This window comes from Rhinopithecus bieti, unplaced genomic scaffold, assembly GCF_001698545.2.
Source record: "Rhinopithecus bieti isolate Rb0 unplaced genomic scaffold, ASM169854v2 scaffold_8760, whole genome shotgun sequence".
NCBI lineage: Eukaryota > Metazoa > Chordata > Mammalia > Primates > Cercopithecidae > Rhinopithecus > Rhinopithecus bieti.
Window position 1 is genome coordinate 2,249,790 of NW_016806225.1, and position 19,732 is coordinate 2,269,521.

General features: G+C 46.8%; 1 protein-coding gene and 1 pseudogene across 2 annotated transcripts in view; both read left to right on the forward strand.

The window, feature by feature from the left end:
- The first annotated feature begins 2,462 nt into the window (after positions 1 to 2,462).
- Positions 2,463 to 2,892, forward strand: LOC108531711 (40S ribosomal protein S23 pseudogene; annotated as a pseudogene).
- A 3,049-nt stretch (positions 2,893 to 5,941) lies between these two features.
- MATN2 (matrilin 2) overlaps positions 5,942 to 19,732 on the forward strand; it is a 182,242-nt gene continuing 168,451 nt past the window's right edge. Inside the window, exon 1 of one of the 2 annotated variants that reach the window (XM_017875294.1) lies at positions 5,942 to 6,398. The gene's annotated coding sequence lies outside the window, so the exon portion shown is untranslated. The remainder of the gene's footprint in view (positions 6,399 to 19,732) is intronic. The other variant, XM_017875293.1, reaches the window with a different exon arrangement.

A 19,732-nucleotide genomic window follows, 5' to 3' on the forward strand; every position in this document is an offset into this window, starting at 1 on the left:
GATTAAAGTCCTGCTAAGATGAGAGGCTACCTAATAGTCTGCCTAAATTTGAAATCAAAAGGAAACCAGCATTCTTCGTTCTCACTATTCTTGTGATCAAGTCCCTTTCATGTGAGCTTCATTCAATAGGAATCTGAATCCACAATTAAATTGCTAGATGTGTCTCCTCTTAGGAGCTTTCTCTTTTCCCTTTCCTAGTAAATCATTGTTAAAGCAATAAATGACCAAATCTAAGACCTTGGTGGAACCCTGAGACCTTGGATAAATGGGGGGAAATTCTCAACAGCTAATATACAACTTAAAGATAGTGACCTGTTCACCTACTTCCTGGTCCCTTCAGATTTAAATGAAATCCCTGTGAGACCATGCATTATAAACCTTGTTTGTCTTTCATCCTTTATAGGAAGATCACAAAATTCCAATAGTAGAAGCAATACAAATTCCTCTGTGGCAGGTACCGTAGACTCAAGCACAGAAATTCCCACTGCAGGCAATTTCTGCAGTGGAAATGATTTTTTTTTTTTTTTTTTTTTTTTTTTTTTTTTTACTCAGATACTGTCTCACACTGTCGTCCAGGGGAGAGTGGCATGAACACGGCTCACTGCAGCCTCAAACTCCTTGGCTCAAGTGATCCTCCCACCTCAGCCTCTCTGAGTAACTGGGATTACAGACATGCGCCACCATGCAGACATAGACTGATTAATATTCTAGCAGATTTGTTGTGGCATCTTATTGTGCTTTTAATTTGTATTTTTCTAATNTTAATTTTTTCATATTCCCAGGTCATATTATACTCTTTTCAATTCCAGCTCATATTATACTCTTTTCAATTTTATCTATTCTAGCAGATTTGTTGTGGCATCTTATTGTGCTTTTAATTTGTATTTTTCTAATGACTAAAGATGTTGAACATGTTTTCATATGTTTGTTTTTCATCCATGTATCTTCTTTGGTGATGTGACTATTCAAATATTTTGCACATTCTGAAGTGGGTTGTTTATCCTCTTCTAATTGAGTGATAAGAGTTTATATAGTCCCAGCCAGGCGCTGTGGCTCACGCCTGTAATCCTAGCACTCTGGGAGGCCAAGGTGGGCGGATCACCTGACATCAGGAGTTCGAGACTGGCCTGGCCAACATAGTGAAACCCCATCTCTACTAAAAATACAAAAATTAGCCAGGTGTGGTGGGACATACCTGTAGTCCCAGCTACTCAGGAGGCTGAGGCAGGAGAATGGCATAAACCCGGGAGGCGGAGCTTGCAGTGAGCTGAGATCTGGCCACTGCACTCCAGTCCGGGCGACAGAGCGAGACTCTGCCTCAAAAAAAAAAAAAAAGAAGCCGATAGCCTCATCCTTGTGACACTCAACTAACTACCTTCTGTCAAGGATATTAATGAGTCTATGTCTGCATGGTGGCGCATGTCTGTAATCTCAGTTACTCAGGGAGGCTGAGGTGGGAGGATCACTTGAGCCAAGGAGTTTGAGGCTGCAGTGAGCCATGGTCATGCCACTCTCCCCTGGATGACAGTCTGCAGGTAGACAGGCAGTGTTTCAGCCTTGTCAGTATCCAAGAAAACAAATCATATTTGTACTTACTATTGCGTATGCATTAAGGCTCCCCACTTCACTCTATTCTCTCATTCTTTAACATTATTATTATTATTATTATTTTTGGTAGAGATGGGGTCCTGCTGTGTTGCCCAAGCCAGGCTCACACTCCTGGGCTCAAGGGATCCTCTTGTCTCAGCTTCTCAAGTAGCTGGGACTATAGCCATGCACCACCGCGACTGCCTATTATCTCTGTTTTATAAAATCTGAGACAGGGTCTTGCTCTGTTGCTTAGGCTGGAATCTGGAGTACAGTGGTGCAATCACAGCTCACGGCAGCCTTGACCTCCCCAGCTCAAGTGATCCTCCTATCTCAGCCTCCCAAATAGCTGGGACTACAGGCACAGGTCACCACATCCAGCTAATTTTTAAATTTTTTGCGGAGATGGGGTTTCACTGTGTTACTCAGGCTGGTCTCGAACTCCTGGGCTCAAGTGATCCTCCTTCCTAGGTCTCCCAAAGGGCTGACATGACAGACATGAGCCACTGTGCCAGACCTTACCTCATCCTTGATAGGAAGCTGCATCAGTCTGATTCCACAAAACTACAAGGCTCTAAAATCCAGGTTAAAGCCAGTAACCCAGTCCCTTCTACAGCATGGCATAGGGCAAGATCTATTAACAAGGAAAAGGCCCAGTCCTTGTCCTCAGGAGCTCGTGATCCAAGTCAAGATCACATAAAAACATTTGAGTCCCCTTTGAAATGAGTATTGTTTTCCTGAACAAATTTTCAACTTGCTGTAGTTTTTTCCTGATCACTTTCATCCAGTCTTTCCAAGATGGGATATGTTTGTTTAGAAATGATTTCACCTGCGACAGCTGCTTCTCTCTTGCTCAGGCCTGTAGCACTGGCAGGATGGGCAAGTGTCGTGGACTTCGTACTGCTAGGAGGCTCTGTAGTCACCGATGAGATCAGAAGTGGCATGATACAGTACAAGAGAGCCCATCTGGGCACAGCCCTGAAGGCCAACCCTTTTGGAGGTGCTTCTCATGCAAAAGGAATTGTGCTGGAAAAAGTAGGAGTTGAAGCCAAAAAGCCAAATTCTGCCATTAGGAAGTGTGTCAGGGTCCAGTGGATCAAGGATGGCAAGAAAATCACAGCCTTTGTACTCAATGATGATTGCTTGAACTTTATTGAGGAAAATAATAAAGTTGTGGTTGCTGGATTTGGTCAAAAAGGTCATGCTGTTGGTTATATTTCTGGAGTCAGCTTTCAGGTTGTCAAAGTAGCCTATGTCTTTCTTTTGGCCCTATACAAAGGCAAGAAGGAAAGACCAAGATCATAAATTTTAATGGTGAAAACACTGTAGTAATAAATTATCATATGCCAAAAAAAGAAAAAAGAAATTATGCCACCTAGGACAATGGTGCCATCAGTCAGCCTGTCCTCAAAGGAACTCTCTGGACATGGACCCAGCTGTCCATGTAGATGGGGTATCCCAAAGGGACCACTGCCCTGCCTACAGGGTTCCCCTCCCTGAGCTGGAGTCCAAGCTCATCCACTACCTTGCAACATTCCCTTAACCCTGCAACTCCAGCTCCAACAAATTGGCAGCTGGCCAGATATGAAGATGTTTCCTTTCCTGCCCTTCTGCTTCAGGGAGACGGGGAGGAGCTCCAATAGTTTACATGGGACTCAAACACTGTCTGTCACCTAGGGAAACAGTGCACGTGAGATGACATTGCAATTTTACATGTCTCCTCATGCATTCAGTAGAGCTTTATTTTAGGTTATAGGTCTGTGAGGCAACGTGTCTGTTCTTCAGTTTCCTTATACTGTACTCTGGTCCTATTTGGATTTGACAGTCTCATTTCAATCTGCCATCGAGGCCAGATAGCTAGGTCTCAAGTAAGAAGGATTCTAAGGCAAAACAAAAAAGTTCTAATGTTTACAAGGAGCAAAGGGATGCTTATGTTTAAAGTCTATATTCAAGGCTGTTCACGAGTGTGAGGTCTGGGTCAAATGACTCCCCCGACCCAAATCCTTACTCCACAATAGACTCTACGTGGAGACAGAGAACTGAGAGTTGGTCCCAAATATAGCTACTCAGGTTGTGATTAAACAGATACCAATTCCAGTTAACTCGTGAACTCTTAGGAGTTCTCAGATAATACATATCTCATTTTTGTCTGCTTACATGAGTGCCCACGTAAGAACTGAAAATCTTTTTTTTTTTTTGGGACAGGGTCTCACTCTGTCACCCAGTCTGGAGTGTAGTGGTGCGATCTCGGCTCATTGTAACTTCTGCCTTCCATGTTTAAGTGATTCTCCAGCCTCAGGCTCCTGAGTAGCTGAGATTATAGGCGTGTGCCACTACACCCAGCTAATTTTTGTATTATTATTATTATTAATTTTAATTTTTATTTTTTGAGATGGACTCTAGCTTTGTTGCCCAGGCTGGAGTGCAGTGGCACAATCTCGGCTCACTGCAACCTCTGCCTCCCAAGTTCAAGCAATTCTCCTGAGTAGCTGGGATTACAGCCTCTTGAGTAGCTGGGATTATAGGTGCCCACTACCACACCCAGCTATCTTTTGTATTTTTAGTAGAGATGGGTTTTCACCATGTTGACCAGGCTGGTCTAGAACTCCTGACCTCAAGTGATCCATTCGCCTCAGCCTCCCAAAGTGCTGGGATTACAGGCGTGAGCCATCGCCCAGTCCCAGAACTAAAAATCTTAACCCCACACTTCTGAATAAGGTTCTCTGTACATCTAGGACATGGCAGGACCTCCAGCAGAAAAGGCAATTTTGGCCTTTTCCTAATCTATAGCCTTAATTATCAACTTGCAATTCATCCTGAAGGTAACCCAGAAATCAATTCATTGTTTGTTCTGACTTTATATTTCAGGACATTGAACTTGCTTTTGCTTCATTTTTTTCTGGCAGACCTGAAGATCATCCCACAAGGTAGAACAACTCATTTGACCTATTTGACTTGGCCCCAAGTGTGCTTTGTACATAGATGAACTATTCTGAAGAATTCCAGTAGAACTCCCTGGGGGGAAAACACCCATTTTAATTGGCATACACCAGAGTCACCGGAATCAGTTACTAAATTACAATTTCCTTACAGTTTGGAAGGGTTTGGGGATTGTTATTGTTTTCCTGGTAAATTACTGGATCACACTGGTGTCTTGGAATAAGGCAACACATTTTAAATTTAAGTTTCCATAAACTGTAGCTCAACTTCCCCAGTTCCTAGGGGATTTTCACTGGCCCAGACTCAGGAAGAATTTTCTTCTATGGGATCCAAGACTTCAGAGACCAAACATTTCCTGAAGACTTTCCTCTGCTTTCTGACCTCCACCTACCTCCTCCCAAAGACATAACAAAAAAACGATTTCTGATCAGCGCAGGCAGCCAAGAGTGCCCAGTGGGCCTAAGGTATTGGGTAAAGGGACAGGAATCCACAATTCTTTCTTGGTATTAAGGTACCATTGAGTTGCCTGATGGCTCGAGTATGTTAACCCCTTGCTTCATGGCTGGAATTTTAATTACCCCTCCTGGAGCTTTTCTGAAGAATTGATTTTGTAAGTGGTGTTTATTCATATTTCAGAAACCAACTCTATCATCAAATAGGAGTGACAGTCAATTACAAAAGAAAGTTCACCCAAAGCACCAATTTATCAGACTGTGGCACATCCAGAAGTTTTGAAACTAGATAATGCTGCTGTCTCTGCTGGTAGTTTGTTAAAACCTGAACTGGGTGCCTTGGTTAGTGGTTTGGGAACAGAATTTTGGAGCTTTATAGGAGATGTCCTGGTCTGTTGTAGAGCCACTCACCACCCCTGCCTCCAGGAACTGGGGAGCTAGTAGAGTGGGGTGCCTGCCACTTTGACTATCACTGGCCAATCCTGTCTTCTGCATCCCTCCAAGGCTCCATGGGGACATCTAAGGTGAGGTTCCTCCATTTTGCAAAGTTGAAAATATCTCTGCTCATAATTTCAAAAGTCTTGTCTGAACTAGACTTTCCCTGCTCCCTCGGGGTAGGAATTTTGTCTCCTCTCCATCCTGGCATCTTTACCTCCTCCCCACCCCGGGGCCTGGTCCCCAGCCAGTGGACGCTCTGTTAATATGAACTGGCACTGGTGGGTTGCTCTGGGCACTGGCAAGACAGCTCTTGGCGCTTGTCATCAATTAGCCCAATTCTCACCACTTTTTTTCTCCATCCCCGTCATCAGTGGGTGCATCCCGCAGATCATGACCCCAAGTTCTAGATATGAGATTCCTGCCATGTCTCCTTTTCCCCAGAAGACCCCTCGGCGAACGCCCACCCCGACAGGCCCCTAAAGCTGCCTGTATTCTGAGCCTGCGGCTCCCTATCCCTGGAGTCCGATGCCCTCCTGGGCTCAGGCACCGACAGAGAGGAGCCAGGTGGCAGCAGGCAGGGCGCGCCGCCAGAGTGCCTAGCTCCCGGGGCTGCCCGCAGGGTGGGGCCGCCCTCGCCGCCGCTCCCTCTCCGCGCCTTCCCCATCCCCAAAGAGGACACCCCTCCTCCCGCCCGGCCCGCTCCCCACCCTCGCCGCGGCACCGCCTCCCCAGCCGCCCGCCCGCCCGCCCGCCCTTGCCCAGCGCCTCCCAGGCAGCCAGCGAGCGAGGGGAGCGCTCTGGGATGGGACTTGGAGCAGGCGGCGGCGGCGGCGGAGATAGAGGCAGAGGCTGGGGCTCCGTCCTCGCCTCCCACGAGCGATTCCCGAGGAGAGCAGCGGCCCTCGGCTAGGCGAAGAGGCCGACGAGAAAGACCCGGGTGACTGCGCTCCTGCCTCGCTTCCCAGGCGCCGGCGGCTGCAGGTGAGCGCAGCGCGCTTTCCCCCGGCTCTGCGCGGCCGGGCGGCCCCGAGGTGCAGGCGGACCGACCCACCGACAGACATACCGAGCTCGGGCTGCCCGACGCGCAGGCGCCCTCCCCAGGCCCGTACTGCGGCCCCCAGCGCCCCGGGGCCCCGGCACCTTCGACCCCTCCGAGGACAGCGGGAGAGGGAGGGGGGCGCTGCCGGACCCCTCGGCGGGAGAAGTCCAGCCACCCCGGCCGGGAGAGCTGGGCGCGCTCCCTGCGCAGGACAAGACGCGCCGCAGCCGCCGCGGAATGCCCCGTGGGGGCGCTGTGGCCCGCAGCGGGGACGCCCAGACCACGGCCACCGCGACCCGGGGAAAGGGAGACCTGTTGAGTGGGTATGCGGGGTGATTCCTATTCCACGGACAGCCGATGGCTCCCTCTTCTCTCTTTGGAACCTAGTATTTTCATGCCCGTGTCATCTGGATTTTGTTCTTGGGTTCTCTATGGCAGCTAAACCTCCAGCTTCCCTATATTATGGAAGAGGGAGAGAAAGGGGAAGGCATTTTGTGGTAGTTGCTAGAAACCCCAGAACAGTTTGGAGCCGTTTGGGGAGAGGACAGAGAAATGGGGACTGTCTCTGGTAGGGTGTCCAGGACTGGGGACACAGGAAGGTGCTCTCCTCAGGGACACTCGCGCCCACCCGAACAAACCCAATTGACCAAGTTTCAATTAGTCATAAATCAGGAAGCCACAATGCATCTGCACCAAGCACACTTACAATCGGCCTTTAAGGAATGGTCGAGAGAAGAGACTGGGGTCAGTCTGCTTAGGTTTCAACCCCAGCTGTGAAGTTGGGTACCCAACTTGAAGGTACCCAACTACTGTAAGCCTCAGTTTTCTCATCTGTCTGATGAGGATGGTAATACCCACAGAGCTGTGAGGATTAAGTGAGATTATGGCTACCGGGCGCGATGGCTGACGCCTGTCATCCCAGCACTTTGGGAAGCCGGGGCGGGCGGATCACCTGAGGTCGGGAGTTGGAGACCAGCCTGACCAACACGGAGAAACCCCGTCTCTACTAAAAATGCAAAATGAGCCAGACGTGGTGGCGCATGCCTGCAGTCCCAGCTACTCGGGAGGTTGAGGTGGGAGAATCGCTTGAACCCAGAAGGCGGAGTTTGCGGTGAGCCGAGATCGTGCCATTGCACTCCAGCCTGGGCTACAAGAACTAAACTCCATCTCAAAAAAAAAAAAAAANTTTAAGGAATGGTCGAGAGAAGAGACTGGGGTCAGTCTGCTTAGGTTTCAACCCCAGCTGTGAAGTTGGGTACCCAACTTGAAGGTACCCAACTACTGTAAGCCTCAGTTTTCTCATCTGTCTGATGAGGATGGTAATACCCACAGAGCTGTGAGGATTAAGTGAGATTATGGCTACCGGGCGCGATGGCTGACGCCTGTCATCCCAGCACTTTGGGAAGCCGGGGCGGGCGGATCACCTGAGGTCGGGAGTTGGAGACCAGCCTGACCAACACGGAGAAACCCCGTCTCTACTAAAAATGCAAAATGAGCCAGACGTGGTGGCGCATGCCTGCAGTCCCAGCTACTCGGGAGGTTGAGGTGGGAGAATCGCTTGAAGGCAAAAAGCGGGGTTTGCGGTGGGCCGGAATCCGGCCCTTCCCCCCCAGCCTGGGCCAAAAAAACTAAACCCCAACCAAAAAAAAAAAAAAAAAAAAAGAGATATGGCAAGTAAAGTCCTTAGAACATTTCCAGGAGCATCCTAAGATTAGGTGAGCTCAATGGCTTGTCTTTCCAGAAATAGCAAGGATCTGCTATGAGCAGTGAATGCACCTCTTCCCCAGTTCAGAAAGAGAGGCTCTCCATGGATACGTGAGGGTAGCAGATAAGCCATGTGTATTCAGCTGGTATTGCCATGCAGGAGTCCACACCGGGGCAGTTCTCCCTGCTTGCTTCCAAAGGGACCACCTCATAAAACCATTTCAAAATACCAAGATGGGTTTATGGCCTGGAATGTTTCCTCTCAGTCCCTGAAACTGGGCGCTTAGAATCCTCTGTGCAGAACGAGATGCTTGTGGCTCTTCACCTTGCATTTTCCTATCTGTCCACACTTTTTACTTTTATTTCTGCCAATAGAATTCAATCTCAGGCCCCCAAGTTACCAGGACACTGTCTTCTATAAATTGGGGCTCTGGGATTCCCTGTTCCCAGAGTGCAGACCCAGGCAACCCAGGGCCACCAAGGCCTGAACTTGCTTGTCAGAGGTGTCAGAGCAGAGTCCGAATCTGAAACACCCTCAAGCAGCTGTCATGCCCTAAGCTCTTATCAGCGAGTGCCATATGTCTTTGTTTAGCAAAAGGTAGTTAAAAGTGTGGCCTGAGATTTAAAGAAAAGGAGAGCTGTTTGCTCTTTGAAATAAGAGAGCCATTGGAGGTTCTGGAAAAAAAATTCTACAGTTTATCTAGAAACAGTTCTGACTGGCACCTACGAGAAAGCAAGGCATGAGGTGGGGAGCAGAAAAGGGGGAGTGACAGGCTTAGGCCTCAGGAAAAGCAGGTCGAAGAGGGTGTGATGGGTGTAACACTGGCCTGAGCAAGGTGTTGGGTGTGAGGCTGGACAAGCAGTGGGAGAGGTGAGTGGGGGAGGTTTAAGACCAGTCAAGTTGGCAGAGTGCCTCTAATGCTGTCCCTGGCACTCACTGCCCTCTGGTCTGTAGCACATGCAGGAGCATCCCTTCTAGGGATTCCCTGTCTTCTAGGGAAGCTATGGAGGACTCCCCTGTTTAAAGCATATGGGAAGATAACTCAGGAGGGCCAGGGAAAGAGGGAGGCTGAGCATATACCAAGGGGAGAATGGGGAATGCCATTGCTATTGCTAGTGAATTGTGCCAGGGAGGTCCTTCCAAGGGACCACTTGCCACTTGGAGCTTCAGCCCATGAGGTCACCCTTGAACCTTGCCATGTGGCTCAGCAGACAGCCACCACTGCCTGAAGGGAGCTCAGATAGAATGGCAGGCCTGGGCTGAATTCCAGAGGCCTGGGCTATTGTCAGTAATTGGTGGTAGTGACTATAACAGTGGCTTTGACATGGATGAGATAAAGTTGGGGTACAACCCAAAGGACACTGCTCTTGGCACCCGAAGGACGTGGGTTCCAGTTCCAGTCCCTCATACCTGCAAAGATTTTGGAAAGTTACTTAGACTGTCTGTGCCTGACATCTGTTTCTTCATCTGTAAATGAATAGATTTTTTTGGGAGAATTAAATTAGTTAACATGTGTTCAATGCCTAGCTCAGAATAAATGATCGATATTTGTTAGCTATACTTACTATTATTGTCTGAGCCTCGGTTATGTCATCTGTCAAATGGGCATTATACTACGTCATAGGGTTGTTGTAAGGGTTAAATGAACTAATTAGTGTGAATTTATCCAACAGTGTGTGAAGGGTGTAAAGTACTCAAAGTGAGTCAATTGAAATGGAAAATTTCACAAAATACCTGCATGTAAAAATCAGTGGCTGAGCAAGTGGATCAGCTAACATTTTTGGAAAGTTATTCTAAAAGTACTGTCAGAGAAACCTTTATCTACTTATGGAAAGTGGGGCTCACTGCCCATGGGGATACCCTGTAGTTATTTTATGTTGTTGTATTAGTTGCCTATTGCTGCTATAACAAATTTGACAAACATAGTGGCTTAAAACAACCCAACGTTGTTATCTTGCAGTTCTGAAGTTCAGAACTCTGAAATGGGTTTCATAGAGCTAAAATCAAGGTGTCAGCAGGGCTCTGTGGTTCCTTTTGTAGGCTCTTGGGAATATGTCTTTCATTTTCTGACTTCTTTTTTTTTTTTTTTTTTTTTTTTTTTTTTTTTTTTTTTTTTTTTTGAGACGGAGTCTCGCTCTGTCGCCCAGGCTGGAGTGCAGTGGCTCAATCTCGGCTCACTGCAAGCTCCGCCTCCCGGGTTCCCGCCATTCTCCTGCCTCAGCCTCCCGAGTAGCTGGGACTACAGGCGCCGCCACCTCGCCCGGCTAGTTTTTTGTATTTTAGTAGAGACGGGGTTTCACCGTGTTAGCCAGGATGGTCTCGATCTCCTGACCTCGTGATCCGCCCGTCTCGGCCTCCCAAAGTGCTGGGATTACAGGCTTGAGCCACCGCGCCCGGCCTCATTTTCTGACTTCTAAAAGCTGACTGCATTTCTTGGCTCCTGGGTTCCTTCTTCTGTCCTCAAAGCCAGTAACAGCATCTTCCAACCCTCCTCTCCATCCTGACTCTCCTGTCTCCCTCTTACAAAACCACACCTAGAAAATCTGAGCTAATCAAGACAGAGTCTCGCCCTGTTGCCCGGGCTAGAGTGCAGTGGTGTGATCTTGGCTCACCGCAGCCTCCGCCTCCCAGGTTCAAGTGTTCTCCTGCTTCAGCCTCCCAAATAGATAGGATTACAGCCATGAGCTACCATGCCTGGCTAATTTTTTTGTATTTTTAGTAGAGACAGGGTTTCACCATGTTGGCGAGTCTGGTTTCGAACTCCTAACCTTAGGTGATCTGCCCACTTTGGCCTCCCAAAGTCCTGGGATTACAAGCATGAGCCACCACACCCAGCCCAAAGTCCCTTTTGCCATGTAAGGCAACAGTCACAGATTCTGGGGATTAGGCCATAGACATCTTTGACATATTATTCTGTCTGCCAGAGATATTAGATTGGGCATGATGGTAAGAAAAACTATTTGGAAAAAAGAAAGAAATATTAGAGTATTAGAGAAAATGATCTAAATCAAAGAGTTTTAGCTTACTGCTGTTTAGGGCTTCTCCCTGTACCCTCCCAGTTAGGTGAGTTTGTTTTCACATCTCTTTTTTTTTTCTTTCTTTTTTTCCCCAAGACAGAGTTTCTCTGTGTTGCTCAGGCTGGAGAGCAGTGGCACAATCTCTGCTCACTGCAACCTCTGCCTCCCAGGTTCAAGTGATCCTCCTACCTCAGCCTCCCAAGTTGCAACACCATGTCTGGCTAATTTTTGTATGTTTAGTAGAGGCAGGATTTCACCACATTGGCCAGACTGGTCTCAAACTCCTGACCTCATGATCCACCTGACGCAGCCTCCCAAAGTGCTGAGATTGCAGGTATGAGCCATCACGCCCGGCTGTTTTCACACGTCTTAAAGACCAAAAGCTCAAGACCAGAGGGGTCAAAGCTGTGGATCAAATCTCCATTTGTCAGCCCAGGGCTTCTTGAAACTCAGTTCAGAAGTGGCTCCTTCCTGTCCTTTTTGGGCTTTCTCCCTCCCCTTGAGTAACCCTCACATTTGTTTCTTTTGTAGATTTTTTTTTTAAACTTTTTAAAATAGACACAGGGTCTCGCCATGTTGTCCAGGCTGGTCTTGAACTCCTGAGCTCAAGTGATCCTCTTGCCTCGGTCTCTCAAAGTGCTGAGATTACAGGCGTAAGCCACCACACCTGGCCAGTAACCCTCAACTTTGGCCCTTAGAATAGTCTCTGTTTCTCCATCAACAGCATTTGCCGACTTTTCTAGCTGCTTCTCCTCCTCCATTTCTAGTGAAATAGAAAAAATGCCCCCATGTCCAGAGCAAGATCTCTGTGAAGCAAATCACTCTAGTGACATTTGACCTCCCTGAAATTCCCAGATGGTGTCTGTACTAGTTTCGTATTGCTGCTGTAACAAGTTAGCACAAACTTAGTGACCTAAAACACAGATTTGTTATCTTACAGCTCTGGAGGCCACAATTCTATAATGGTTCTCATGGGGCTAGAAATCCAGGTGTCAGCAGGGAGAATTTGTTCCCCTGCCTTTTCCAACTTCCAGAGGCTGCACACATTGCTTAGTTTGCTTCCATCTTGAGAGCCAGCAATGTCAGGCTGCATGCTTCTCTCGCTGCCACCCCTCAGATCTCTCTTCTGCCTTCTTCTTATCCTTTTTTTTTTTTTTTGAGACAAGGTTTTGCTCTGTCGCCCAGGCTGTCGTGCAGTGGTGCAGTCATGGCTCAATGAAGCCTCAGTCTCCTGGGTTTCAGTGACCCTCTCACTTAGGCTCCCAAGTAGCTGGGACTACAAGGATGTGCCACCATGTCTGGCTAGATTTTTTTTTTTTTAATTTTCATTTTTTGTAGAGACAGGGTCTCTCTATCTTGCCCAGGCTGATCTTCAACTCCTGGGCTCAAGCAACCCTCCTGCCTTGATTTCCCAAAGTGCTGGGATTATAGGCGTGAGCCATCATGCTCTGACCTCTTCTACTTTTTTTTTTTGAAACAGAGTCTTGCTCTGTTGCCCAGGCTGGAGTGCAGTGGTGTGATCTCAGCTCACTGCAACCTCTGCCTCCTGGGTTCAAGCGATTCTCCTGCCTCAGCCTCCTGAGCAGCTGGGATTACAGGTGCGAGCCACCCTGCCTGGCTAATTTTTGTATTTTTAGAAGAGATGGGGTTTCACCATGTTAATCAGGCTGGTCTCAAACTTTTGACCTTGTGATCTGCCCACCTCAGCCTCCCAACGTGCTGAGATTACAGGCGTGAGCCACCGCGCCCGGACCCTCTTCTACTTTTGAGGACACTTGTGATTACATTGGCCCACCTAGATAATCCAGGATCATCTCCTCTTTTTTAAGGTCATCTGATTAGCAACCTCAATTCCCATTGCCGTCTAACATCACATATTCGCAGCTTCTGGGAATTATGATGTAGACATCTTTGGAGGACAATTATTCTGCCTACCACAGGACCTGAGAAGGAGTTCCAAATAGTGACTGCCTGGGCTGCCTCATTCTTAATAACCACCCCCTTCCAGAATGTGCACAATGGCCCACTCAAGAGAGAACACCTGTTAAACTCTTCAAAATTTCTGCTACAGCTCTCAGGTCTCTCAGTTCCTGTGTTGGTGGAAGGACCTGAGGTCAATAGAGCCTGGAACTGCACACTTTATTTGTTAAGTTAGTTTTTTTCTTTTAAATCAGAGGAACATATAAAAAGGTGCACAAATCATAAGTGAAATCTCAGTGGAGTTTTACAAGTGAGCCCTCTCCACTGCCATGTAACTGCCCCCAAGATCTGCAGCCATAGCCCCCTTCGAACCCCAAATAAATTATCATCTTCCCCTAAGGCAACTACTATTTTACCTTCTATCACCATAGGTAAATTTATCTTGCTTTATCTTTTATTTTTATTTTGCTCTCTGGACCTGTGTAGAGTATTTGCCTGTTTTTTAAGCAAACTTTTCTTTTTTTCTTTTGAGACATGGTCTGACTGTTGCCCAGGCTGGAGTGCAGTGGCGTGATCCTAGTTCACTGAAACCTCTGCCTCTTGGCTCTAGCCAACCTCCCACCTCAGCCTCCCGAGTAGCTGAGACTACAGGCATGTGCCACCACGCTTGGCTAATTATTGTATTTTTTTTTTTTTTTTTTTTTTTTTTTTTTTTGAGATAGAGTTTCGCTCTTGTTGCCCAGGCTGGAGTACAATGGCGTAATCTCGGCTCACTGCAACCTCTGCCTCCCAGGTTCAAGTGATTCTCCTGCCTCAGCCTCCTGAGTAGCTGGGATTACAGGCATGCACCACCACGCATGGCTAATTTTGTATTTTTAGTAGAGATGGGATTTCTCCATGTTGGTCAGGCTGGTCTCGAACTCCCGACCTCAGGTGATCTGCCTGCCTCGGCCTCCCAAAGTGCTGAGATTACAAGCGTGAGCCACCACGCCTGAACAATTTATGTATTTTTTGTAGAGACAGGGTCTCACTGTATTGTCCAGGCTGGTCTCGAACTCCTGAGCTCAAGCAATCTGCTCACCTTGGCCTCCCAAAGTGCTAGCATTACAGGCTTAAGCCACTGCGCCTGGCCTACAAACTTCTTATTGAAGTATACATACAAAAAAGTACACTAATCAAGGATGCAGCTGGATTAATTTTCATGCCATAAACCCATGTGTAACCAGCATTGTGATCAATAGAACATTGCCAGCACCCAGAATCCCCCCTCAGGCTCTTTCTGTGCACTAACTAACTAAGTATAACCAAAATCCTGATTCCTATGATTGTAGATACAATTTTATCCATTTTTGAATGTTATTTTGTTCAATATTATATTTGTAAATTTCTCATGTTATCATATGCCATAATTAATTATTTTTTATTGCTGTGTAATATCCCATTGTATGGCCACACCATAGTTTTTCTGTGCTATTGTACAGGGCTATTGAGATTGTTTCCATTCACACTTCTTCTTTTTTTTTTTTTGAGATAAGGTCTCTCTCTGTCACCCAGGCTGAAGCACAGTGGCGTGATCATAGTTCGCTGCAGCCTCAACCTCCTGGGGCCCAAGCAATCCTCCCACCTCAGCCTCCCAAGTAGCTGGGACTATAAGTGTGTACCACCATGCTCAGCTAATTAAAAAGAAATTTTTTTTTTCTGGGCCGGGCACAGTGGCTGATGCCTGTAATCCCAGCACTTTGGGAGGCTGAGGTGGGCAGATCATCTGAGGTCGGGAGTTCGAGACCAGCCTGACCAACATGGAGAAACCCCATTCCCTACTAAAAATACAATATTAGCCGGGTGTGGTGGTGCATGCCTGTAATCCCAGCTACTCTGGAGGCTGAGGCAGGAGAATCGCTTGAACCCGGAAGGTGGAGGTTACGGTGAGCTGAGATTGCACCATTGCATTCCAGCCTGAGCAATAAGAGCGAAACTGAGTTTCAAAAAAAAAAAATTTTTTTTTTATAGAGACGAAGTCTCACTTTATTGCCTAGACTGGTCTCAAATTCCTGCGCTCAAGTGATCCTCCCACCTCAGCCTCCCAAAGTGCTGGGATTATAGGCATGAGCTTCTGCTCCTGGCCTATACTTCATTTTGAAAGGGAGTGATTACCTACCCATATCTCAATTGTCATAAATGCAATTCAACCTGCAGAAATTCAGGAAGGGAAGATTGTATTTAGCACTGGTGCCAAATGCGTTCATTAGGAGAGACTTAAAAATGGTCTACTGGTTAGGATTAAGTTCAGCTGCAAGTTACAAAAAAAATGAAATGACAGTGGGTTAAAGAAAGAAGTTTATTTCTGTGTTGTGTTCAAGAAGTCTGGAGACAGTGAGTAGTGTCCAAACTGTGTGTGGGGTAAGGCCCCATGACCTGTGCCTGGTTGCTTTTAGCATGCATAGCTTCCATTTCCATGCAGTCTCACCCCGGATTTCGGGATGACTGCTGAGTACTAAACCAAAAAAAAAACCAAAAAAAAAAAAAAAAAAAAAAAAACTGATGTTAGAGAGACAGGTAAGGCATTTGAAAACATTGTTTTATGGAAAAAAAAAAGTTTTATGGAACATTTATAAAATGAAAAAAGCAGTTTTTCTAAATTAACATGTTATTTTATAACTTAAAATGTTTTAAATATGTTTTTTGACTAAATTGATACATTATTATAAGTAGATACTTGATATTTCATCTGTATCCTTCAAAGTATTCAAGTTGACCAAGAAATTGTATGTGGGGTCTTCCAATCAGGAAAAATAGGAGCCAGGCACAGTGCCTCACACCTGTAATCCTACCACTTGGGAGGCCAAAGCTGGAGGATCATTGAGCCCAGGAGCTCGCCACCAGCTGGACAACATGGCAAAACCCTGTCTCTACAAAAAATACAAAAATGTGGTGGTACTGGTGTAGTCTCAGTTACTAGGGAGGCTGAGGCAGGAGGATCGCTTGAGCCTGGGAGTTCAAGGCTATAATAAGCCATTATTGTGCAACTGCACTTCAACCTGGGCATGCAAGACTCTGTCTCAAAAAAAAAACAAAAGAAGTCTGGGCATGGTGGCTCACGCCTGTAATCCCAAAACTTTGGGAGAGCAAGGCGGGTGGATCACCTGAGGTCAGGAGTTCAAGACCAACCTGGCCAACATGGTGAAACCCCATCTTTACTAAAAATACAAAAAATTAGCTGGGTGTGGTGGTGGTTGCCTGTAATTCCAGCTACGCAGGAGGTTGAGGCAGGAGAATCACTTGAATCCAGGAGATGGAGGTTGCAGTGAGCCGAGATCACGCCACTGCACTCTAGCCTGGGCAACAAGAACGAAACTCCATTTCAAAAAAAAAAAGAAGAAGAAGAAGGAAGACATTATCCTCCTATTACAGTCCCCTACATTCAGGCAAACATAGTATGTAGAGGAAGACATGGGCTTGACTTCGGTACTTTTTGGATGCAGAACCAGGGCCATTTTGCTCAACTAGTATTTTGTTAATTAATGAAAGATCAATACATGTGTTTGTTCAAATCAATAATTTTTTAAAGAATTTATTCACACAATTTGGTACCTAGCACAAGGAGGAAACAGAGGTGACAAGGTGTGTGCTGCAGCAGACAACAAACCCATTGTCAGGGGTCTATGAAGCAATCAGTTCTCATTAGAAAAACGAGAGAATATTTTACAGCATGAGTGACATGTGAGCTGAGGCTTGAGGACTGAATGCAATTTCAATGAATGTAGAACGTAGACATTTCAGGGCAAGGGACGGCATGGATGGAGGTGCCCCGCCATGACAAGAGTCTGAGTTCTTCAAGCCCTAATGGGGAGGCTGAGGTGGATGTGGGGGGCCGTCATGGTCCGAGAGGTGGGCAGTGGTCAGTCAAGGAGGGCCTTGAATGTTAACATTGCACAGTGAGGCCACAGGCCAATTCAAAACAACAAGGGAAGGGCCAGTAGGTGAGAGACCCAAGGCATGGAGGGCAGTTCTGAGGCTCCTGGGAGTCTGACTGAGAAAGGGTGAGGGTAGAACGTTCGCTGCAGCAGTGGGAACCGTCAGGAGGGCTAGACAGGGGAGCCGTACAGAGCCGGGAACACCAGAATTTATCCATTCACAAATCTGTTGAGGATCCAGAGGACACGTGGAGGCTGGCTCCAAGTTTCTGGTCTGGATGGCTGGGCGGATGTGGTTAGCAAGACCATGAAAGGATTTGAGGAAAAGATGACTTTGTGTCTGGACAGGCTGAATTGGCAAGCAGGCCTGCACCACTGGGTGGAAGTTACAGACAGCATCAGGTCAACATTGTGGAGAACCGAGGTCTGACATTTAGAGCTGCCTGAAGATCGTGGATGGCCTTGAGTCCTAACCAGATGTCTTCCCATTTGCCAGGGATTCCAGGATTAGGCGGAAGACAGGAAGGTACACCTGAGATTCACGCAACTCTAGTATTGTATGATTCTCTGTGAACGCATAGAACAGTTGGTGTGCATACCTGGTATGCTGACAGAGAGATCTTGGGCAAAACTATTGAGCCTGATGTCTAAGAATTTATTATTAGAAAAATCTTTCTTTCTTTTTTTTTTTTTTGAGACCGGGTCTCGCATGGTCACCCAGGCTGGAGTGCAGTGGCGCCATCTCAGCTCACTGCAACCTCCACCTCCTGCATTCAAACGATTCTCCTGTCTCAGCCTCCCAAATAGCTGGAATTATAGGTGTGCACCATCATGCCCGGGTGATTTTTATATTTTTAGTAGAGATGGTGGAACAGGAATTAAAAGAAATTAAAGAATGTGTAAGCAGAAACTCAGTTGTATATAAGAAAACTCAATTCCCCTGAGAAAGAGAAAGAGCCGGAGTCCTTTAAAAATTAACTGCCTGGCCGGGCGCGGTGGCTCAAGCCTGTAATCCCAGCACTTTGGGAGGCCGAGACGGGCGGATCACGAGGTCCTGGCAAACACGGTGAAACCTCGTCTCTACTAAAAAATACAAAAAACTAGCCGGGCGAGGTGGCGGGCGCCTGTAGTCCCAGCTACTCGGGAGGCTGAGGTGGGAGAATGGCGGGAACCCGGGAGGCGGAACTTGCAGTGAGCTGAGATCCGGCCACTGCACTCCAGCCTGGGCGACAGAGCGAGACTCCGTCTCAAAAAAAAAAAAAAAAAAAAAAATTAACTGCCTGTTTTTCTGTGGCCAGTGAGCCTTATCTCTCCTCCTTTCCCAGGCATCGTGAAGACCCTGTTTCTCTAGCTGTGCAACTGCAAGGTCACTAGACAGATACATCGTAAAACATGTTTTTCCTTGGAAAGTAAGAAATGATGTAATGCATGTCTCTCAATTAATTGAACAATTGTCTTTGTTTCTTGCTTCTGTGATATGCTTCCCCCTGAACAGATCTCTCCCCACCCCACAAAATGCTTAAAAGTTAACTTAACTCTTTGTTCAGGGCTCAGTCCTTTGGATGTTAATCTGACTGGGCCAGTGCACTTAAATAATAAATATCCTCCTCAACCCCATCGGTCTCTCTGATTCCTTAAAAAATCCCACTGCAATGGGATTTCACCACGTTGTCCAGGCTGGTCTCAAACTCCTGGCCTCAAGTGATCCATCCTCCTTGGCCTCCCAAAGTGCTGGGATTATAGGCGTGAACCACCACACCCGGCCTGAAAATCTTATTCTTAACAAGTAGACTGACTGCCTGAGAGGGGCCAGGGTACAACCTTGTCTCTGCCAGATAACGAGCTCTGAGGCCTTGGAGAGGTTTTTCTACCTGTAAATCTTAGTGTTCCATCCATCAAATTTGGAGCTCATCCGCCTCACAGAATGACTGTGGAGATCAAATGAGATGATACTGTGCAAAATGCCCAGTTCACTGGCCAGCCCATCCAGATACTTAATAAATATTAGTGTCCTGTCCCCTTTCTCTTTTTGTCTGGAGGTGGGGTTGCCACTGGAGAGGGGATCTTGCCACCTTCTTCAGGATAGCAGGATCTTGCCAATGGTCTGGTTTAGATGAAGAAAGTTGGCTCCCAGGCCATGCCTCTTATTTTATGGATGACTGGTTAAAGCCCAGAGAGTTGTTACCTAGGTGAGGTCACACAGGTGTGTAGAACCAGGCCTCTAGTCTCAAGGACCACAGCATACAGTTCTGGCTCTGGAGGGAATTCTACTCGCCTGTCGATTTACTTGCAACAATGATGCTTAGAAGAACCCGTAGCTATGACAGAATAATCTCCTTCTCTCTCTCTTCCCCCACCCCCTTGGTAAAGTTAAATGAAAAGACTCATTGTCCCATGGAGAAGAGAAAAAATTGCTAAAACAAAAGTCAAAGCCGTTCTATTATTTTAAAATATTCTTTCCATGTTCCCAAATGCTTCATGGAATCTGTTCAGATTGAATTAACCTCTATTTCTCAGCACAGCAATTCTCAGATGCCCATATATGAAAGGAACTGTTCTCAAACACCATTCCATTTTCCAGTTAGAAATGGGTCCTGATCTTCAAATGCTGACAGCTGTAAATGCCAAACTGAGAAACAACCATTGAGATGGATACATGCACTGACTTATTTTTTTGTTGTTGTTTCACTGCCATTGCAGTTTTTTTTTTTTTTTTTTTT